Source organism: Hyperoodon ampullatus (genome assembly GCF_949752795.1).
Source record: "Hyperoodon ampullatus genome assembly, chromosome: 2".
Classification (NCBI taxonomy): Eukaryota; Metazoa; Chordata; class Mammalia; order Artiodactyla; family Ziphiidae; genus Hyperoodon; species Hyperoodon ampullatus.
In genome coordinates, this window is record NC_136915.1 from 23,031,253 (window position 1) to 23,053,349 (window position 22,097).

Here is a 22,097-nt window from a genome sequence, read left to right on the forward strand (position 1 = left end):
CTTTTTAAAAAGAAAAGAAAGAAGGGAAGGAAAATGTGGACTCTTGGACAGTTATCTTTATTCAAACTTCATTCTATTTTGCAGCCCAAGATAGGAGACTCCTGCCCCCTAGAGGCCAGAAATCAATTCCACAGCCGTCTTGGTGACTTAGAGAAGCCCCGAGGAGGCAGTGGGCTTTGCACTGGGGACCATTTTGACCAGTTAGGCCACTGCCCAGTATCATCATGCATGCTGTAGCTTTTCTCAGCTGCAGAGAGACTGACACCAACAGATATTTCCTTAAAAAGCCTAAACATATTTTTGCATTATATTTTATATGCTCACAATGAATTTTTTCCTTCAGAAAAACTTTGAGAAAAAAAAATTTGTTAACCTAAGTAACCAAGCCTATAGTTCTGTAAGTCTGTATTGCTGTCTATCAAATTTTCTTAAAATGAGGCTCACCTGAGCTTATAAACCAATATGATGATTTAACATAGCAACATGGAGTGTGCTAAAAACATCATGTTCGTATTTACACAGCAAATAATGTCATATGCCATATTAACAGGATAAAGGACAAAAATACATGATTATCTCAATAGATGCATAAAAAATATTTGACAAAATCCAACACTCTTTCATGATTAAAAAAACACTCGGGCCTCCCTGGTGGCGCAGTGGTTGGGGGTCCGCCTGCCGATGCAGGGGATGCGGGCTCGTGCCCCGGTCCGGGAGGATCCCATGTGCCGCGGGGCGGCTGGGCCCGTGGGCCGTGGCCGCTGGGCCTGCGCGTCCGGAGCCTGTGCTCCGCAGCGGGAGAGGCCGCAGCGGTGAGAGGCCCGCATACCGCAAAAAAAAAAAAAAAAAAAAAAACACTCAACAAACTAGGAAGAGAAGGGATCTTTCTCAACCTGATAAATGTCACCTACAAAAACCCCAGATAACACCATACTTAAGAGTGAAAAACTGAATATTTACCCTTAAGATCAGTTGTAAGGAATACTGGTTGCCAGCGGCTGGGGGAGGGGGAAATAGGAATTTACTAATGGGTGCAGGGTTTCTTTCTGGGTTGATAAAAATGTTCTGAAATTAGATAGTAACAATGGTTGTACAAACTTGTGAATGAATGTACTAAAAACCACTGAATTATTCACTTTAAAATGGTAAGTTTTGTGATATGTGAATTATATCTCAAATAAAATTGTTATTAAAAATATATATTTACATGGGGGCAACTAGTGATTGTGTAGCTAGAAGCGGGGAGAAATCCCACGATCCCTGGAAGCTTGCTTGGGACAGAAGGAGAATTATTTGTTATAATATTCTCCTTAACTTCCCAAAAACTGGTGGCAAGGGAGCCCAGTTGAAGAATTTAGTTTTGTTAAAGAAAAAAAAAAAAAACCCTATAATTGTCAGGTATACTTGCTCCTTTGTTTCAAAGGGCACTTTAGTGTTCCCTGGGTCAGTTTCAGCCTGAGGTTTAGCCTGGGGTCTACAACAGAGAAGAAAATACTTCACCTTATAGAGTAAGAGAAGTTTTAGAACAGACTGCTGGAGACTAGAATGGAGTTAGAGACTGGAGGAGATGGTAGCAAGCTGACTCCCAAGGAGGGATAGAGCCAGAAAGAAATTCCTCTTGGCAGTAATGGCCCATGAACTTTTAGGACAGTGATGTCTTATAGATAACTTTAAGTGGGTGCCTCTACTGTGCTGAAATTCTCCCTGTGTGTCACTAAAGCTTCAGTAGAACCTGCTAAGTGTTAGGAATACTTGGTGAAATGAAGGAATCAACAACTTGTCCAGAAGGGGCTGAGAGAGCCTGCAAGAAAAAAAATAGCATCAAAGGAACAAGAGTAACAATGAGAAACAAACTATTTCTTGGACTAGCCTGGGGGATGTGGCCCCAAATCCACTCAATCCCTTGGCTAAAAATCACAGGAATTAGGGGAAGAGGTCTGGAGACCAAGTTAAGGATGGTTTTGGCTACATGTAAGAAAAAACCCAATTCACAATTACTTAACCAATAAGGAAATGTCATTGTTTCACAGAAAGAGAAATCCTAGATTAGATTGACTTCAGGGCTGGTTAATTCAGTAATTTAATGATGTCATGAAGGGCCCAAATTTCTTTGCCTCTTGCTGCTCTGCTATCCACAGCTTGTTGGCTTATCTTCAGGCCACTATAGATCCAGCTACCCTGATTGCATATTAAAGTGAACCCATGTATTGATTAGAACGCTTTTGATTACAAACATCAGAAATCCAACCTAGATGAGCTTAAGGAAAATAGGAATCCAAGGGGACTTCAGGCATATCTGAATCCAGGAGGGCATCAGAACTTTCGCTCTTTCCATCTTTCAGGCTTATTTGACTCTGCTTGGCGTCATTCTCAGACAGGAGATGGCTGCTGGCATGCCAAACCTTCAATGCCATGTATCTCATGCTGAGCGTGAGAGACAGAGACAGAGAGACCTTTTTTCTAACGTCCACTTGACAGATTTCTTGAAGGGATTCTGATTAAGTCACCGGCCCATCCCTATCTCTGGATCAATCACTAGAGACACAGGACAAAAACCTTGGATTGGCCAACCTTGGGTCTTCTGCCCACCCCTGGGACTTAGAGTCAGAACCACCCAAGCCACAAGGACTGAGCTGCATTTGGGGGAGGAGGAATGCTTCTCCATTGGAAGACAGTCTGAGCAATGAAAATGTGTCTGCCATTTGCCAGAAGGCTGTCAGACATGAGGACGTGGGATTCCAAGGCTTAATAGGCACCCTCCAAGAAACCAGAAGGGAAGGGTGAAAGGAACTGGAAATTTTGGGGGGCCTACCATGTGCTTTCCCAAAGTCGCAGATCTAGGACATGGTGGAGCCTGGATTTAAATCCATGCCTTTTTAGTTCCAAAATCCATGCACTTAGCCCTGGGGGGACTGAGCAAAGGCAGAGGGACCACGACAGAGAAGAGCTGTGCTGTTGAGACAGAGAAATCTGTCCAGCAGACACCATGGCGGAGCACTTAGCCCAGCCTGGATATGAATCAGGGAAGTCTTTGTGGAGGAGGAGATATTTGAACCGAGACTTAAAGGACAGTAGGTGTTTGTCAAAGGAATAAAGGAGAGAAGCAAGAAAAGAGGTTGTCTGGCTAGGCAGGGGAGGTCACAGAGGCCAGAGTTTTGGCTTTGGACACTGTCTCCATGGGATAGGGGCTTTCTTATCCTGTCTCCTCCCAGCTCTGCCCCCATGCCATCACACCACAAGCCATCCTTGTTCTGACAAACATAGTTATTCAAGTGGGGATTTCCAGAAATATTCTCATAGTGGTTGGGACAGTGGCCTGGGTTCTGCCATCTACATCCTGTGTGACGATTGACTAGTCACTTCCCCTCTTTGGGATAGAATTATCTTATCCATAGAGTTGTAGCGGGCAAATTGGCTGTGGTGATGGTTGTACATATCTGTGACTATACTAGAAACCATTGAATTATACACTTTAAATAGGTGAATGTGAATTCTATCTCAATAAAACTGGGTGTTTTTTTTTTTAATTGTAGTGGGCACACTGATGGGGGAAGTTTGGCCTAAGGGCTGCAGAGCTGTTGCAATCAAGGCTTTGTTACTTTATAGCCAGGTGGCTTTATGTACATTTTTCTTTTTAGTTTATCTCTCGGAACCTCATTTTCCTCATTGTAAGAGGGGAATTATGTCTTTATCTTGTTTAAGTGGTGAAGGAACAGATGCAGTCGGGGGCTGGAATGCTTAGAATTCTGGCTCCATCACTGACAATCTCTCTGTGCCTCCACATCCTCATCTATTTAATGGGGATAATAGTACCTTATTTATTGCATTGTTGGGAAGATTGTACACTTTGATGCCTAGAGTTGATACCTATAAAGTTCTTAGACCTATGTCTGGAATGTGGTTCAATAGTTCATAAAAATTGTAGCTAGTTTATTATCTCTATTTCATATCGTGGATTCTATTTGGGATCTTCTAGACAAGGTGTAATTGCCCACCCAAACCTAGTACTGGACTCCCTGAGGACTGGGGATTCCCCATACCTGAGCCTTGCCCTAAAGGTAGTACACAATTCTGAGGGTGGTCTGCCAGCCCATGTTCCTCTTTTCTAAAAATGCCTCTCCCATAGAAGTGGGCTTCAGCGGTCCCCAGCCATAACTGAATGAATAGGGGTGGATCCCCTCATCCAAGCTGAACCAGTCAACTTCTCTCTTCCAGATATTTGGACTCTGGGATGTGTTAGCAGGTGATGCTGAAACTGAGAGGCGACATTGGCTGGACAGCCATTTTGCACCATGTGAATGGGAATGGCAAGAACTCAGAGAGAGAACCATGGAAGACTCACAAAGAGTGACAAGAAACCTCAGAGGGAGAAGGAGAGAACGCTTCTGCCAGGAATCCTGGTGCATTTCCATTCAGTCAATCAACAAATTGGGGCTTCCCTGGTGGCACGGTGGTTGAGAGTCCGCCTGCCGATGCGGGGGACACGGGTTCGTGCCCCGGGCTGGGAGGATCCCATATGCCGCGGAGCGGCTGGGCCTGTGGGCTGTGGCCGCTGAGCCTGCGCGTCCGGAGCCTGTGCTCCGCGGCGGGAGGGGCCACAGCAGTGAGAGGCCCGCGTACCGCAAAAAAAAAAACAAAAAAAAAACAAATTTCTTGAGCACCTACTATGTGCCATGCCCAGGGATATAGCAGTGAACAAGAGGACAAATTCCTGCCTTCAGGTACAATGGGACACCGCTGAAAGGTTTTGTACAGGGAAACAACACAATCTTATTACATTTTTAAAAGATCACTCTGGCTGTTGTGTGAGGAATGGGTCTTAGGGGGACAAAGGAAGAAGCAGAGAGAATGTCGCAACCATCCAGGCGAGAGCTGAAGATGGCTAGGCTAGGGTGGTGTGGAGGGAGTGGTGAGCAAGAGTGGGAGTCTGGTTCTATTTAGAAGTTTCCAGTTCCTGGTTCTAGTTCCTCATGAGACCTGTCTACTTCCTGCCCCCAAGTGTTCATCTAGATTTGCCCCTTCCTTCCTCCCCCATAATGTTCTTCTTGCTTTGGCTAGTGCATGACAAGGATTCTGTTATTTGCAACTGAACCATTCCTGACTAAGACACCTTGGCTCTTCAGGCTGGTCTAATTCACCACTGTCTAGAACATGACCAGTTTCATTTTCCCTGTGTTAAGGAAAGTGTTTTCTCTTATAAGGAATCCACATAGGAATTAACAACCTCCTGAAGGAAACTTTTCTTCCAGAGAACTTTCAAAGGAAGCAAAGATTTATTTTATGATGTGAGAAAAATGCTTGTATCATATGCCGCCTCCAGTTATGCCCACAACATCAGATAAGGGGACAGTATAATAGTAACAGTTGCTAAAATATGGAGCTGATTATACTCCAGGCCTTGTCCTAAAAGTTTTATACGTATTGGACTTCCCTGGTGGTGCAGTGGTTAAGAATACGCCTGCCAATGCACAGGACACGGGTTCGAGCCCTGGTCAAGGAAGATCCCACATGCCGCGGAGCAACTAAGCCCGTGAGCCACAACTACTGAGCCTGCATGCCACAACTACTGAAGCCAGCATGCCTAGAACCCGTGCTCCGCGACAAGAGAAGCCACTGTAATGAGAAACCTGAGTACCGCAATGAAGAGTAGCTCCTGCTCAACGCAACTAGAGAAAAGCCCGCACACAACAGCGAAGACCCAATGCAGCCAAAAATAAATAAATAAATAAATAAATGTTTTAAAAAATAATAATTATTTAAAAAAAGCTTTGCACATATTAACTCATTTAAGCCTCAGAGCAACCCTGTATAAGGTAGGCTGCCATTGTTCTTATTTTACAAATCTATCATTGCTCCCATTGTACAGATGGGAAAACTGAGGCACAGAAGGTTCAGTAAGTGTCTAAGATCACAAAACTAGTAAGTGGTAGATCTGTGATTCAACCTAGGCATTCGAGTTCCATGCTCTTAGTCAGTGTTTCTCAACTAGGAGCACTGATGGCATTTTAGGTGGGATGGTTCTTTGCTGTACAGAACTGTGCATCTCACTCTTGTGGTTAGTTTAGTGTCCCTGGCTTTGTATACATGAACTCAGTTTAATCCTCTTGATGACCCTATGAGTTAGGTATTGTTATTCTCAGCCATATTCTACAGAAAACTGAAACCCAGGGAGGTTCGTAGCTTACCCTGAGTTACTCAGCTCATAACAGGGGAAGCCAGCATTTGAACCCAAGCAGTCTGACTCCAGGTCCTGTGCTTTTAACCATCCTGCTATCCTGCCTCACTAAGAGTTAACAGACTAGATTAGGTATGGGGTGCCCTGGCCAGATAGGACCTTTAAGTAGAGTCCAGCAGGCCTTTCAGAGTGGGCTTGGCAGCTCAAAGGAGCCACTCCAGGCTGGAAAGGCAAAGGCTGGCAGGAACCAGTGACCCTTTCCTCATGCAGGACTGGCCAGCAGGTAAGGGGGAAAGCGGTGTGATTAGAAAAAGTCTAACCTGTAATGGACACAGCCTGGGAACTGGGGATAATTAAGGAATCGGAATCAGGAATCCACAGCAGAGTGAGGCCAAAGGAATGTCAGAAATGCTGGACTGCTGGGTGAGTGCCTTGTCTTCCCCCACTTATTTTTTCTTCAGCTCCTCCACCTGCAGTTGGTCCTTCCCGTAAAGGTATAAAGTTGCCAGGGACATCCTGGGTACTCCTTTGCCTGTAACTCTGTACCTTCAGACTCCCAGATATGCTCACACATGGCTCATGGCAGGGCTAATTAGTACCATTTTGGATAAAGCCACTGGTGGCTGATACCAAGAATCAAATCTTCTGGCTCTATAATCCCACTCCAAAAATAACTTGACAAAAACCAGAAGCCAGGGGCCTGGAGATATTGGTGGCTGCCATCCCTGTCCTTGGACCTTTAAGCCAACTGCACATCACAGCCTACAGAGTCTGAAAAGCAAAATTGTGAAAAGCAGGACACCACCCAGGACACCCACTGTCCATTGCCCAGGACATCTCCTCACTTTGAATTCAACCTTCTCTTTAATTGAAGTTCAGCTCTGGGGCCTGGCCCTGACCCTTAACTCTGACTTCCATTTTCTGCCCTTTGAACTTGTGGGGGATTTTAACTCAGACTCTCTGCTCTGGTTCCCCTTATTCCTGCCCACTTCAGGAGGAATGCCCCATCCAAGCTCAGATCTTTAGGACCTATGCCTTGGTGAGCAATCACTTGTTTGCAAGTAGAAGAAACCCACTCAGACTAAAAAGGAAGAATGTATTATGAGAGCCCAGGGGTCTCACAGAACCCAAGGTCATAATTGCAGTCATGTAATAGGATGTTGAAATGGGGCCTTTCCCCACCTCTGTTTCTACAGAGATGCCAGTACATGGATATCATATCCCAAAGTGAATGTGAGGCTACCTCCTACATAGAAGTTACAGAGGAAAAGTATAGAATCAGCTTTACCATTTTCAGACCTCTCAGCCAGGTGAAAGATATTAAAAGGTGGTCAGAATGCAGAAAGGGGAGATTTGATGAAGTGATATCTTTGGAGAGAGCTGTTGTCTGTACTGTTGTTCCCACCATCTTACCAGCCCAGGGTGGAAGGGAGAGAGGTGGAGAGGAACAGCATACATTATTTCAAACCTAGGGAGGCAGTTCTTCAACAGCAGGCTGCCTCTCCACACTGTGGCCTGGGGCCTGACTTCTCCCTAAGAAACCCTGAAGATGAGAGATGGCTCACCAACTACTTGGGAAACACTTATCAAGAACATTCCATGTGCTAGGCACTGTTTTCTGTGCTTTCCCTGTATTAACTAATTTAATCCTCCCAACAACCCTGGATGGTTAGTGCTGTATTTTGAAACGTGATGCTCTCACTCACCAACATATTGTGAATATTTTCCCATGTCGATAAATATTCTTCTGCCACATGGATTTAATGGCCACATGGTCTTCCTCTGCACAGCTGCAAGCCCTCATGGCTAAGCACATGGATTCTGGAGTCAGCCTGCCTATTTTCAAATCCCATCTCTACCAGTTACATATGGTAGAGGACCATTTTTAGAAAGGAAATGAACGTATGTAACCCGTGACTTGGCAGCCTGGATGTCCCCCCACATCTCCAGCCCACTAGGGTCACCTGTCACTGCATTAATATTTCTTGAACATCTAGCATCTTCCAGAAACTAGAGATACAACAATGAATGAGACAGATGTATTCCCTACCTTCAGAGAGTTTATACTGTAGTAAGGGAGACAGGTAGTAGCAAGTAAAAATGCCAAAGAAGAATGCAAAATCATGTAAATGATAGATTCAATGAAGGGAAAAAAGCAAGGGGCTGCTGAGATGGAGCAAACAGTAATTCTTGGGAAGTTAATAAAATTGGCTTGAACTCCCAGATCCTGGAGAGTGGGCGACCCAAGAGTCCCTCTCAATATCTCTAACGATGTGATTGGGCATGGAGGACAGTGGATCTGTGGCTTCTGGTCTACTCTAGCTCCACTTCCCTTCTCTTGGTTACTTAACTCCTTGTCATTTGATAATTTCCTGGGGTGAACAAGCAGGACATCAAGAATCACGATGCTATTTGTTCTTGGATTAAATCCTCCTCGTCTCAAGACATGTTTTGCCAACCAAGTCCTTGCAGGTCTTTGCAAACCCATGAAGCTTCTCTTTGGACATTACCTCATCCCAACCTCCCTCTCCCATTTTACAGATGGAGAAACTGAGTCTCATCATCTTCAATAATCTTCTAGAGAAATTTCAGCTTCTCCTCTGATTTGGAAAATTTTCATGAGAAAATACATATTCAAAGAGACATAGAAATTGATTTGAAATTTCATCAAAAGTTTATCTCAAGCTGTTAAATCATCATCATCATTCAGGGTACTTCCACATTCCAGATCTACAAGTGTCAAAGCCAAGGGAACTGGGGCTTCCCTGGTGGCACAGTGGTTGAGAGTCCGCCTGCCAATGCAGGGGACTCGGGTTCGTGCCCCGGTCAGGGAAGATCCCACATGCCGCGGAGCGGCTGGGCCCGTGCGCCATGGCTGCTGAGCCTGCGCGTCTGGAGCCTGTGCTCCACAACGGGAAAGGCCACAACAGTGAGAGGCCCACATACCACAAAAAAAAAAAAAAAAAAAAAAAAAAAAGCCAAGGGCACTGAACAAGCTATATAGAAATTGATGTCTCAGAAAAGAGAAGTAGCTGCAGTGGACAAGAAGAACAACATCCTCAATTTTCAGGATATTTACAAAGTGTGTGTATGTGTTTTTCTTTCTAAGTTCCCTCTTCAAAGAAACGATCCCTCCTCAGTCCCGATGAACTTTTACTTATTGGCACACACTGTTCACCTATACTGTGAAAGCAACAAAAACTAAGTCAACTACGAGACACTTCGAATAATTATAATGGTCAGTGCTGGCAAAGATGTGACAAAACCAGTATTTACACAATTTGCTGGTGACATTGTAACTGACATAGCCCTTTTAAAAGCATTTTTTTTAAGATGGAGAGTACAATTTTATTCTAAAAATAGATCTCAGTAACAATGAAATACCAAAAGCTGGTCATTATAATAAAAAAGGTAACAGGAATTTGCTTTAATTTTTTCCTGAAAAATACAAAATTATCACTATAATATACTGCCAACTCTCATTTATCTGTATTTGACTTATTCATTTTATAGATTATCCAAGGACATTTAAAAATCATAGATTGCATTCTGCCTAATATTTAGACATATACCTAGATTGATTTTATCTTCAAGTAAACACATTCTCAAAGAATGCAAACAAAATTGAACATTTGCTTAAATAAACATAATTAGGAAAATTAAGTGATGTTGAGGAAATGTTCTCCAAAGTGAAATTCTGGTTTGCAGCACTGTTTTCCTCAATTTTTGCAGATAACCAAAAAAAAAAAAAAAAAAAGCCTGCATTGAAGTACTGGTATTTGAAAGTGACAAATTATACAACTTATATGCAGAGGAAAGAGATAACTAAATTATTTCAAACCCAAAGCACAGGAAACTTTATAGGCAAATAATTACATTTAGTACTTAAAAAGTGGTTTTATATCTTCAAAATGCTAAAGAAACAAGTATTCAAGAAAATTTCAGGCCTGTCCACAATGTTCTGACTGACTTGAAGTACTGAAATATCAAGAATGCAGGAGAAAAACAAGTTCAATTTAAAAGGGCCCCATTACTATGAAATATATCTTAAGTATATTTTCCAAAGAAGTGAAAGCAGCGGTTGAAAGATCAGTTGGGGCAACTTACTTATCAGTCACATCTCTTTTCAAACCAATGTAACCACATGTGTTTCATAATGTTTTCTCCACACTACATACATCCTATCATATCCATATTTTGGATAATTTTTTTTTTTTTTTTTTTTTTTTGTGGTACACGGGCCTCTCACTGCTGTGGCCTCTCCTGTTGCGGAGCACAGGCTCTGGACGTGCAGGCTCAGCAGCCATGGCTCACGGGCCCAGCTGCTCTGTGGCATGTGGGATCTTCCCGGACCGGGGCACGAACCCGTGTCCCCTGCATCAGCAGGCGGACTCTCAACCACTGCGCCACCAGGGAAACCCATATTTTGGATAATTTTTATCACCTATATTCATCATATCAATCAGCCATAATGCACAGTGAGTAGAAATGATCCTTTTATATCAAAATTCTTGATATAATATTTTCAAAATTCTCTTGAAAATTCAGAGAATTTTCATTCTCTGAAAATTAAAAGCTGATCACAAGAGTCACCTTTAATTCCTGTTAAGTGTAAATGCATGTTCATTATGATTCTCAGCTCCTTTTTGGACTATCAGAAATTGGTGCGATTTGCTTTAACCATCTAAGATAGAAGAAATACTAGCTTAGTATTCACTGTGACTAAATACCTCTTTTGTCAAAATTTGACCCTGAGTTTTGAATGCTCCAATATAAACTATAAAACTGAAAACATTGCAAAATACATTGGCTAATATCGGTGTCCCTACAATACTGTGCTTTTTCTCCCCATGAACATAATACATCTGGAAGTGCCTCCTCTTCAGCAAGGGAGGGAGAGGAGCCGTCTGAAGGAGACCCACATAAGGAAGTAGGATGCTTCCTGTCTTAAAAATTCCTGCTTTAAAACTTCATAAGAATCGATTCCAAAATACACTGGTGTTTTAGTACAGAAATGCTGTCTCGGGCTTCCCTGGTGGCGCAGTGGTTGAGAGTCTGCCTGCCGATGCGGGGGACGCTGGTTTGTGCCCTGGTCTGGGAGGATCCCACATGCCGCGGAGCGGCTGGGCCCGGGAGCCATGGCCGCTGGGCCTGCGGGTCCGAAGCCTGTGCTCCACAGCGGGAGAGGCCGCAACAGTGAGAGGCCCGCGTACTGCAAAAAAAAAAAAAAAAAAAAAAAAAAAAATGCTGTCTCCCTAAATCTTTGAGTAAAATGGACAGTGAATGAAAATGCAGCATTTTCACTCTGTAGGTTTAGCAGCCCCACAATCCCTGGCTTCATAAACACAGTATTCATCAGTAGCTCAGAATTCTAAGTGTTGTTTTGGAAATCATATGATAGGTTTATTTTTCTTTTAATTTAAGTGTGTTTCCATTACACCAAACATTTCCAGATATAGAAAGCAGCTCTACAGCTCTTAAAAATATTCACCAAATATGAAATTAACAGCTAAGTATGAAATGAAGCAGTATGCAGTGGTGACAATATTCTCACGGTACCAAATCATCCAACTTATTATTTAATACTGACAACTAAGTCTTTAAAACATTAGCATGTTAAACATTGCAATTCACTGAAATTATATCAACTGTCATGGAATGCTCAAAAGAAGTTATTAATAAAAATACAGCCTCTCCAACAGCTCTCTAACAGAGTTAAGCCCAGGTATTTTTTCTGGGTTTGTCTGGGTTTTTTCTGGGTTTTTTGTTTTTGTTTTTGGTATGTGTTTTGTTTCTAAACCAAGTACTAAGTTTTGGGAATTACCTGGTGGTCCAGTGGTTGTTAGGACTCTGCACTTCCACTGCAAGGGACACGGGTTCCATCCCTGGTCAGGGAACTAAGATCCCACAAGCCTCGTGGCACACACACACACACAAACACACACACACACACACACACACACAAAACAAGTACTAAGCTTTAAAATTTATAAAATACTGATGCATTCTGAAGAGACATTGAAACTAAAATTATGCTTAAAACCTGGTTTGGGGCTTCCCTGGTGGCGCAGTGGTTAAGAATCCACCTGCCAATGCAGGGGACACGGGTTCGAGCCCTGGTCCGGGAAGATCCCACATGCCGCGAAGCAACTAAGCCCGTGCGCCACAACTACTGAGCCCACGTGACACAAGTACTGAAGCCTGCACACCTAGAGCCCATGCTCCGCAACAAGAGAAGCCACCACAATGAGAAGCCTACGCACCGCAACGAAGAGTAGCCCCCACTCACCGCAACTAGAGAAAGCCCGCTTACAGCAACGAAGGCCCAACACAGCCAAAAAAATAATCAAACCAGGGACTTTCTTGTCAGTCCAGTGGTTAAGACTCTGCGCTTCCACTGCAGGGGGCACGGGTTCCATCCCTGGTCAGGGAACTGGGATCCTGCATGCTGCGTGGCCAAAAAAACCCAAAAAGCAAAAAAAAAAAAAAAAAAAAAAAAAAATCCAAATCCTTTTTGCCTCTAGTAATCGTGAGGAAGCTTTACATATTCATATAATACATTGTACATTATATGCACTGGCTTGTTAGTACTATTTTCAAGAAGAGAATATTGTTTTAAACTAACAATAAAACAAAGTTAATTGACTGGGCTGCATCTATCTTTCTTCTTTCCATTGGCTCTTGGATTTCCTTAAATGATGGCATCATGTTCACAGATGGGTCTATAACAAATGCCTCTTCTTGAATAGTACATTTTGCATCCAATGTAAAGCATAGACTAAGTTCCATAATTTAATATAATACTACCAACAAAGCTGCCAGTATCAAATTTTGATCTTTTATTTTCTTTAGAGTTAATAGTTGCTGTAATTGTTACTGATGAAGAAACAAATGTCGCCTAACTACTGTGGGTTGTAGTCATTGTGGATGTTGATTGACATCCGGGATGTTTTTTGAAACACTTGTTATTTTGGGTGTAGGCTCGAAGGTGGTGGAAGTTATATCTGTTGAGACCCCTGGCGTTGTCATTTTAGATGTTACTATGGGTTTCACGGTGGTGACTGTCCCATTCTTTGAGACTGAGGAAACTGGAGTCATTGATGGTTTCATACGCGGTTGGAAGATTCACTTGCATGGCTGAAAGCCACCCGTGGGGTCTTCCCTGTTGAGTTAGCACTGGAGTTTTCTAGAGACAGCGCTCTTTGTGCTTGGCGACGTTCTGGGTCTGTGCGATCCATGGCGGCCTGCGGCAGCGGCAGCGCCAACCTGCAGGGCCCCAAGTTGCATCATCGCCCAGACACCTCGCACCAGTCCTGTTGTTCTGAGAGAAGGACACGGCGCCCCACGTGTCCCCAACCGAGGAGGCCATTGCGCTGGTGAGAGCAGCAGCTTTGCTCAGCTGAGCCCCGCTGAGCGTTTCCTCTCACCGCCTGTTCCCTCCCTCCCTCCCTCCCAGTACGCCCCCACTCCCCCCGCTCCCCCCGACCTCCTATTTCCCCTCACCTCCCCCCACCCCCAGGATCACCAAATAGGGCGCGGGTGCCCTTTTAAGAGAGCCAGGCCCTTTTAAAAGCAATTTGGCAATCTATTTTAGGAGGCGGTAATTCCTCCCCTGGAACGTTATCCTAATAAAATCATCTAAAGAGACAAAAAATAAAGTAGCAAAAACTTGAAAACAACTTACGTATCAAAGGTGTTTTGAGTGCTCACTTTGGGGCAAACTCGTGTTATACACAAGACACAGATGATCTCATATAGTTCTCAAAACAGTTCTAGGCAGCATATGCTATTTTACCCCCTCATATACCAAATGGGGAAACTGAAGTTACAGGAAATACTGTGGTTTGCCCAGAGCTCAACAAAGTTAAAGCTGGGGTTGGAACCCAAGCCATCTGCCTCCAGAGTCACATGCTTCACCACTGCATTTTGCTGCCTCTGCCAGGTCTCTGTCTTTAGTGACCCTTTGCTTCACTGCAGTTTCCTGTTCCCAGACCCAGCCTTCAGCACAATGCTGATATCTTGATCTGATAAGAGGCTTATGAAAAGCTTCCACAAGGGATGACAGGTGGTTGAGGAGTAATAATGATACAGAGTTCCTTTCCCTTCTTCAGAGCTCTGTGGAGAAGGGGCAGTGAACAGCCATTTCTGGAGCCTCCAAAATGCGCTGGGGTCTGTAGATAGGTAATCTCATTAGAACCTCCCAGCTCCATTGTAGGGGATCATTAGGCTCTTTGACAGGTGTGGAAATTGAGGCTCAGAGAAGGGTGACCAGCTCAAGGTCACACAGCAAGAAAGTGATAATGGATCCAGAATCCTAGCCCAGGGTGTCTGATTGTAGAACCCACCCTCCTTCTCCCGGCTGTCTCTTTGACAGAGACTCAAAATATAATTACTGTAGTGGACTTGAGCATGGGGAATGTTGGGCTGGTGCAGGCAGGGAGGATGTTTGGTAGATAGGTCTAGGGGACACTGACCCAGCTCCAGTAGCAGATCCAGGACAGGAAGTTAGGCAGTCCCAGGTCTGGGATCCAATGGGTCCCTCCTCGGATCCCAGACCTTGGCAGATGCTTGACTAGTGCAACTAAGAAGAAGGTAATATGCAAAGTCTGAAGCTACATTCTTGTGCAAGTGGAGAACTACATAGGGAAACAGAGGCAGAATCCCAGTCAAGGACTGGGGCCAACACGGCAGAAGGAGAAGCCTGCAGCACCATGGATCTATGGGTCCCCCGAAGCATCTGCCAACTTTATGTCCTTTTCCATGTTCACAACTTTTTTCCCCACAAGAGAGAAGGGGAAAGGGACAATGACAACAGCTGACTCATCTCATGGAAATCACCCTCCTGCCGGCCCCCCCAGCCCAGAGGCAAACGAATACAGAAGACAACTTTAGGCACTGTTGGTGGGAATGTAAATTGGTGCAGCCACTATGGAAAACAGTATGGAGTTGCCTCAAAAAATTAAAAGTGGATCTACCATATGGTCCAGTGATTCTACTTCTGGGTATTTACCCAAAGAAAACAAAAACAGTAATCCGAAAAGATGTATGCACCCCTAGGTTCATTGCAACATTATTTACAATAGCCAAGATATGGAAGCAACCTAAATGTCCGTCAATAGAAGAATGGATAATAAAAGACGTGGCATATATATGCAATGGAATATTACTCAGCCACAAAAAAGAATGAAATTGTACCATTAACAACAACATCGGTGGACCTAGAGGGTACCATGCTAAGTGAAATAAGTCAGACAGAGAAAGACAAGTACTGTATGATCTCACTTATACGGTAACAAACACAACAAAACAGAAACAGAGTTGTAGATACAGAGAGCAAACTGGTGGTTGCCAGGAAGGAGTGGGGGGTTGGGCAAAATAGGTGAAGGGGATTAAGAGATACAAACCTCCAGTTATAAAATAAATAAGCCATGGGAATGTAATATACAGCATAAGGAACATAGTTAATAATATTGTCATAATTTTGCATGGTAACAGATGGTTACTGGACTTGTGGTGATCATTTTGCAGTGGATTTAATTGTTGGATTACTATTTTGTTGACCCAAAACTAACATAATATTGTACATCAACTATGCTTCAATTAAAAAAAAAAATGTTCCTAGAACCTCCCATCCCACTTACCCACACACCCTGCCCTTGCTGGGCTTGGCCTGGGGGCTGAGCTGGGCGGTCATAGAGTAGGGGCCTCAAAGGGAGGAGTTAGGAGGGCTGAGGAAGCCGGTCAAGAGGAAGAAAACCTCCCTGTCATGGACTTATTCACCCCCGAATATTATCACATGAATCAAGAAGCTCTGTCCACGTCTCCAAGCCTCTTGCCCCTGTTCTCTTAAGCCAGTAACACAGTTTTCTCCTTTCCTATATAGCTCTCAAGGACCAGGAAAAGGACTGTACCAGCAGGGGACAAATAAGGAAGGGGTAAGGTTCAGCTCTCTTACCCCTGTTGCCCACACCACCCCTGCCCCCACCAAGAGCTGCTGCACCCTGGGTTACTTCCCCAGCAATGAGAAAATCTAGAGTGCACCGGAGACGAAGTCTTCTCGGGGGGAAGGCACCTCAGGATTAATGATTCACTCCTCTGAGTGCAGAATGAAGTATTGAGACGTGTGGTTCTAAGAACCTTGTAAGAACAGATCAGACTCACCTTAGAAAGGAGCCAAACCAAGCTGTGGCCAAGACCGTCCACACCCGAAGCACCGTCTGCCATGCTTGGCCCCAGTTGGAGTCTGAGGAAGGCAGGGTAGGAAGCATGAGAAGCATGTAAATATTGAGTACCTACAGTGTGCCACGAGCTGTACTCATCTCATTTCATCCTCACTGCTACTCCAAGAACTCAAGATTCTTAACTTTCCCCATTTCACAGATGAAAATAGTAGTAGTTCAGATTCTTTGCACTGGAATCAACAATCCACTGAAGTGAGTGTTTCCTGAAAGGGAGTGGGTGGGGTGAAAAGGGGGTATTAATTTTAAGGATCGGAGACTATGACCTGGAAATCATGCACATGGATTAGTACTCACCATGCATTAGATATAGTTCTATGCACTTTTATTTAATCATTATGGCAACCCCATGAAGTAGGTATTAATGTCATTCCCACTTTACAGATGAGAATGAGGGCACAGAGAAGTTAAATAACTCAGCTAGTAAATGATAGAGCCAGAATCTGAACCAATGTAATCTGGAACTAGAGACTATGCCCTTAACCATTACACCAGTAGTTACCTAGCTGCCTAGCTAGCTGTCTGATAGCTGACTGGACCTAAGAAATAATCTGGAATGAGGGCTTTATTCTTCTCTCCTGCTGTAGACCAGCTCTCTCTGGTGGAAAATGACCATAGCCAGCTCCTGATTTCCTATCTCCTCCATTTAAGAGGCCAATCAGACTAAGACTGGAATTCCAAATTCCTGGAGAAGAGACTCTGATTGGCCCATTATGGTTCAGATCCATACCCCTGGTCCAATCAGTTGAGACAGGGTTGGGGGATGGGGACAGGGTCACGTAATACAGAAGCCCCATTATAGGAAATATGTGGAGATGGGAGGGACAATTACCAGAAAATGGGCAGGTTGCACTGAGAGGTCACCCAAAAGTTTTCCACTACAGGAAAATGAGGCTCGGGAAGACTGGATAATTTGCCCAAGGTCACTGGTAGTAAAGGATGAAGCCCAGATTTGAGCCCAGGTTGATTTGTGTCCAAATTTAAGTCCTTTCCTCCATAGCATACAACCTTCCCACAAAAGTGAAAAATCTTGGTTAGATGCATAAGGTAAGTTCACAAGGGAATTTTCACTCAGTCACTATTTGTTAAGCACCTGTTATCTATCCGGCACTGTTCTAGACAGTGGGGTTACATGGTGAGTAAAACAGACAAAAGTCCCTGTTCTCATGAACCTGACATTCAAAGTGATACAACTGAATAAGAACAGAGGCCTGTCTTGGAGAAAAGCTCCTTTGGTCGCTGCCCCAGGTGGTGTGGAACATGGAAAGAACTTGGACTTTGACATCTGCACAGACATTGACTCCTTTTAGAAATTTCCCCATGGACTGCAAACATGGCACCAATTCTTCACCTTTCCCTGTACAGTCTTCCCTTGTTATCTGCTGGGGATTTGGTTCTAGGACAACCACCACCCCACCCCTGCAACTCAAATACCAAAATCTGCAAAGTATTTGCATGTAACCTATGCTCATCCTCCGGTATACTTTATTTATTTATTTATCTATCTATCTATCTATCTATCTATTTATTTATTTATTTAGTACGTGGGCCTCTCACTGTTGTGGCCTCTCCCGTCGTGGAGCCCAGGCTCCGGATGCACAGGCCCAGCAGCCATGGCTCACGGGCCCAGCCGCTCCACGGTATGTGGGATCTTCCCAGACCGGGGCACGAACCTGTGTCCCCTGCATCGGCAGGCGGACTCTCAACCACTGCACCACCAGGGAAGCCCCCTCCGGTATACTTAACTCATCTCTAGATTACTTATAATATCTAATACACTGTAAATGCTATTTAAATAATTGTAAATACAATGTAACTATGTAACCAGTTTTTCTTTTTGGAGCCTCCTGGAATTGTTTTTTTTGGATATTTTTGATCCATGGTCAGTTGAACTGGTGGATGTGGAACCTGCAGATATGGAGGGAGGGCCAACTGTACCCACACCCTTTGCCATGATATTTCACAGTGCTCTCTCACGCTGATGCTGGCCTTGGTCATGTGACTTGCTTTGGCCAATAGGATACCAGCAGATGTGATGCAAGCTGGGCCTTAAAAAGCACTTGTGTGATAGGGTTTACCCCCTCTTCTGCCTCTGCCATTACCCAGGAGAACATGCCAAAAGTAACCCAATGGAGGAGCAGAACCAGAGGGCCTAGTCCTCCCAGCCAAGGTTAGACTAGATCAGCCAATAGCCAGCCAATCTCCAGACATGTGAGCAAGTCCAACCAAAATCAGCAGAGCTGCCTAACTGACCACCAGATGTATGAGCTGATTGTTGCATGCTTTGGAAGCATGTGATTGTTTGCTATGTACTATTATTTTGGCGATAGATAACTGATAAACACCCCCTAATACTGTATTAATTTCCTCTGTGGCCCTGATGGAAAGGTAACTCCAAATGACCCATCCCACTAAAAAAGCCATTTTCCTAACCTCACCCTGGAGGACAGGGCCATGATGGAAACTAACCCCATCAAACACCTTATGTCCTGAGAATTTGAATTTGGAGGCAGTACAGCCAAAATAGGAGATCTTGTTGGAGGTCATTCATCGTGCTGGTGGTGGCAAGTGTAAGTGTGTCTCCAACATGATCCTAGACCCTCCATCTCTCCTTTGGTTCCTGTCTGTCCCTAAACTTGCTTCTACAGCTCCCCATAAATTCTTTGAGCCTCGCCCACATCCCTCCAATAAATTCTCTTTTGCTGAAAATTGGCAGAGGTGGTGTCTGTTGCTTGTAGCCAAGAACTCTAACTGCTACTCTGCCAGCTAGACCCAAATTCAAGCCCCAGTCCTACTACTTAGCAACAGATCATTGTGCAGGGACTCAATGAATAGGTGACCTCTCAAGAGATTATTTAGCCCTGGTGTCACCCAAGAACCACAGGGAAATGAGAGCAGCAGTGTCAGGGGCTCTGAGTGCCAACCCCCATTCTGCAATGGAAAGGAGCAATTATCTCCTCTCCCGACATATAAGCAGCTGGAGTCTGGCTAGGTGACTGACCCATGCTTGCTTCATGGGATGCTCCCACCTGGCTCTTTGAATCTTGGGGGACAGTCTCAAAGACAAGGGAACAACTGGAATAGTCACAGTGGGGACAGTGCCAGTGACATTCTCCTTACAAGCTAGTTCCTAGAGCATGGACTTGGCTCCATGAGCTGCCCACCCTCCTGTTTCCTGGGTCTGGCTCTCCTGCTTTTCTTTCAGTTCTGGGACCCATCCAATGCCCTTCCAATAAATTTCATTCCTAAATCAGTTTCAGTTACTTGCATCCAAAAACTCTGGTGTAGTAAGGGTGATGCCCATTTTACAGAGGAGGAAATGATACTGGCTTGGAATTTATTTACTTGTCCTAGACTTCTAACAGACTAGATTTTGAGCTCTTTGAGGACAGAGACTCTTTTTGATTCATCTTTATGTCACCAACTCCCAGAACAGAGTCTGGCAATGAGCAGGAACTTTGTGCATTTTTTGCAAAAGAGGAAGGAAGAAAGGAAAGGAAGGAGAAAAACAGAGAGAGGGAGGAAAGAAAGAAAGACAGATGTAAAAGGAAGAAAAGGAAAAAGAAAACTTCCCCCCCCACCCCTATAAGTTCAGGCAAACTGTCAGCCTTTTCAGATCCATTTCCAAAGGCTTCCAAAGGAAGCAGTTGAGGTTTCTAGAACTGCACACCCAGAAATGGCACAATCCCAACACTTCCCCCACCTCAGAGGCCAGCAGAGTGAAAGGAAGAAAGGGCAGGTTTTGGAGTCAGATTTGGAATTTTTCCCCCTGCTGGTTATATGACCTCGGAACAAACCTCAGTGTTCTGATTCAAAAATGAGCACGTGCACCTGTGGTTTTAAGAGACATGAAGTGCCTACAGAACAAGGTGCAGGGATTTAATGGCGAACAGACACAGACAAAGCCCTTGCTCCCCTGGAGCTTACAGACTAGTAGTGGTTGTGTTGGGGAGAACAAGTATTAATCAAATGAGTAGACAAGTAAACGGAAAATTGGAATTGTGTTAGCACTACCTAGGTGAAATGCAGAGTCTATAATGGAATTCACTGACAGTTTATAATGGGAGAATTTGATCTAGTCCAGGAGGTTGAAAAGGGTCCATGGGAAATATAAAAGATGAGTTAGAGGTCTGGCAGACTGCACAGAGTATGCCCCGGTTAAATGATGAGAAAGAACATGGCAAGTTTGAGGAACAAAAAGAAGTAAAAGACCAATAGATTCTTGAAGGGAGGCAGGACTAGAGAAATAGACAGGGAGCAGACCCCACAAAGCCTTAGCTATCATAGGAAGGGTTTTGGTTTCTCTCCTAAGAGCAATGGAAAGCCAGTGAAGTGTTCTGAGTGGGGGAGTTAAATGATCAGATTTGCATTTTGGAAAAATAACCCTGGCAATGGTATGGAGAACAAACTGGAGATAGATCATAATGGACCCAAGAGACTAGTCTAGGTGGCCAATGCAGAAGTCCAGGCAAGAAGAGTTAACAGTTTAGACAGAGGTGGTGGCTTGGAGTGGAAGGTGAGAAGACTGAGAGAAATTGATGAATTTAAGATCAAGAAGGTAAAATTGAAAAAACTCAGTCAAACTCCACTGAAAGGGTTTTGACAAATAATAGATACCATTCCCATTCAGTGGAGGGTATTTTTGTTTTTGTTTTTTGCTTGGTTTTAATGATTGTTGTTGCTACAAATAAAATTCCATCAAATAAAAAGAAAAAAAGAAAAGACTCAGTCAAAGATTGGATTGGGAGGAGGGAAAGGACGGACATTAAGGATGATTGTCCAGGTTTCTGGCTGCCATAACTGGAGGAATGGTGGTGCCATTTACTGACTTGGGGCGTGGTTTGGAGAGAAGCTTTGAGACATCTTGAATTTGGAGGGCCATCAAGATAGCCAAGTGGAGATGTCAGGTGGGCATTTAGATAAATTGGTCTGGACTCAGAGGTGTTTGGGCTAGAGATGTGGAATGTAACCATAGTTGGTAATTATGCCTTGGACTCAGTGAGCTTGCCTGGGGAGAGAATATAGAGTGAGGATAGAAGAAGTCTAGAGCTGAAACTTGAGAAACAATATTTAAAGTCAACTAAAGCAGAGAGGGGTGGGGGAGGGAAGGATTGGGAGTTTGGGATTAGCAAATGCAAGCTAGTGTATATAGGATGGATAAACAACGAGGTCCTACTGTATAGCACAGGGAACTATATTTGATATCTTATAATAAACCATAATGGAAAAGACTATGTATTTGTGTAACTGAATCAGTTTTCTGTACAGCAGAAATTAACACAACATTGTAAACCAACTATGCTTCAATAAAATGAAAGAAAGAAAGAAAGAAAGAAAGAAAGAGAAAGAAAGAAAAGCCATGGGACTTTCCAGGAGGTCCAGTGTTTAAGACTTCATGCTTCCACTGCAGGGGTGCGGGTTTGATCCCTGGTCAGGGAACTAGGAACCTACATGCTGCTTGCATAGCCAAAAAAAAAAAAAAAAAGAAAAAAGAAAAGAAAAGCCAAGAAAAATAAATAAAGTCAGGTAAAGAAGGCTGAATCTGCAAAAGATACAAAAGAGTAGCCAGAGAGATGGTGGACAAAGCAGAGAGAATAGATATTTATTGCCTTTGCCTTCCAGCATGCACTCTGTGGTAGGCAGAATAAGGCCTCTCCCTTACCCCATTTCCCTGGCCCAAAGAT